The sequence below is a fragment of the Diaphorina citri genome, unplaced genomic scaffold (assembly GCF_000475195.1).
Source record: "Diaphorina citri unplaced genomic scaffold, Diaci psyllid genome assembly version 1.1 scaffold679, whole genome shotgun sequence".
NCBI lineage: Eukaryota > Metazoa > Arthropoda > Insecta > Hemiptera > Psyllidae > Diaphorina > Diaphorina citri.
The window spans coordinates 1-1,675 of record NW_007378112.1 but is presented as its reverse complement, the minus strand read 5'-3'; the positions used below and the strand labels follow the sequence as shown (position 1 = coordinate 1,675).

General features: G+C 40.8%; 1 pseudogene; it reads right to left on the bottom strand.

The window, feature by feature from the left end:
* Positions 1-207: 207 nt before the first annotated feature.
* Positions 208-330, bottom strand: LOC113468232 (annotated as a pseudogene).
* Positions 331-1,675: the final 1,345 nt, after the last annotated feature.

Genomic DNA, 1,675 nt, shown 5'->3' with positions numbered 1-1,675 from the left:
CCATAGCAGTTTGAGTTTCCTTTGTAAAACCTTTTTAAAAAAAAAAAAAAAAAAAAAGACTCGAGTTCGATGTGAGCAGTATAAAAATCTAACAATTCTCATTTTTAGGTCTGTAGGTATCGTTTTATCTAAATTAGAATTTCGTAACAACTAACAATGTTGTTCTCACTAATTCCTCGGAATAGGATCCTAAAATTTGAAGATTATGCCTCGACCGAAGCCAAGAGCACGAAAAATTGAGTTAGACTCATCAATTGCTCCCCTCCACGGAAATCTTTAGTAAAAGGCGAAAGATTTATTCGTTCTGATTCTGAAGGGAAGCCAGAGTTGACTCGATAAGGGAAAAACAAAACTTCATGAGTAGACGAAGAAATATGAAAAAGTGAGAAGTTCTTTTATAAGTAAAAAACTTTGTTAATGAAAATTTCGCCTATTAAATTATGCAATGTGCTTGGTTTAGTTAACACTTGGAGTACAACTGAGGAGCCCGAGTTCGAAGTTAAAGTTAATCGTTTAAATAGACTCTCCTGAGTGGAAGATAACCACTGGCGAGTTTAACACCTGGGCGTTCTCTACCACCTAACCCTTTAGGTATACCTATTACTGGACAATCTCTCAAAGTAGGATAAACTCCTAAACCCACGTGTGTTACCAAGCGATCGTCCAGACTACTATGTACATTGTACATCACCGAAGCAAGTCTATAACTTTCATAGTATTGTATTTACTATGTGTGGTCCAAGATGAATGATTTTACGACACCTAAAGTTGAAAATATTCTCCAAATATGAAATTCTTCAAAAGTTAAAAAAATAATATTAATAAAAAAATCATCTCCGAAAATACTCTGATTAGATATCCATCGGTATCACACATCAATCGTATCCGGTCAGACATAACGCAAGTAAGTACGCAAACCCTTATATCCGCGTCTCCGTACGCACGCGTGCCAAACTCGAATAGCCCGCATCGCTCGATCCGCCATCCTCATCCGACGATATAGACGCATCCGACTTCACATCCGTCAACCGCACCGCAGTGCTTCGCATCGGAGGGGACGAGTGTACGCTAGGGACCGTACTCCTACTCTTGTAGAGAATGGGGCCCGCGAATGCCGCTGCGTTATCGAGGAGGATATTATTTGACCCCGCCGGGATTCGAACTGAAACCAGGCGTGGTCCGCTGACGTCCGAACCGGTACTTGATGTTGTGTCCTCCGCTAGGTTGATTAGGTCCGGGACTTCGTTGCTAGGGACGCTTGTGTTTATAATCTGGTTGCTAGGGACGCTTGTGTGTACAATCTGGTTGCTAAGGTTACCGATGTTTACATTTGTGTTGCTATGGTTACCGATGGAGTGATTGGACACGCTAGTTTTGTTGCTATGACTACGGGCTGATTTGTTTACAGCGTGAGAGGGCTGACTGGGATTTGTATTGCTTTGACTAATTTGATGACCTGCGGAAGAAAAATCAAATTGATAAGTAAGATTAAAGTTGTAGTTCAGTGAACTTTAGAACTTTCTTAAAAAGAGGGGAACATGTGAGACCCAAATCAAATGAGGAATTTTCTTTACTTAAATGTTGATTATGTTAATCCGATTTTAATGAAATCAATGGGAGACAGAAGGGCCGCTGCCTTCCTCACTCATAGGGGTATCCCTCGCTATTCAGCAGG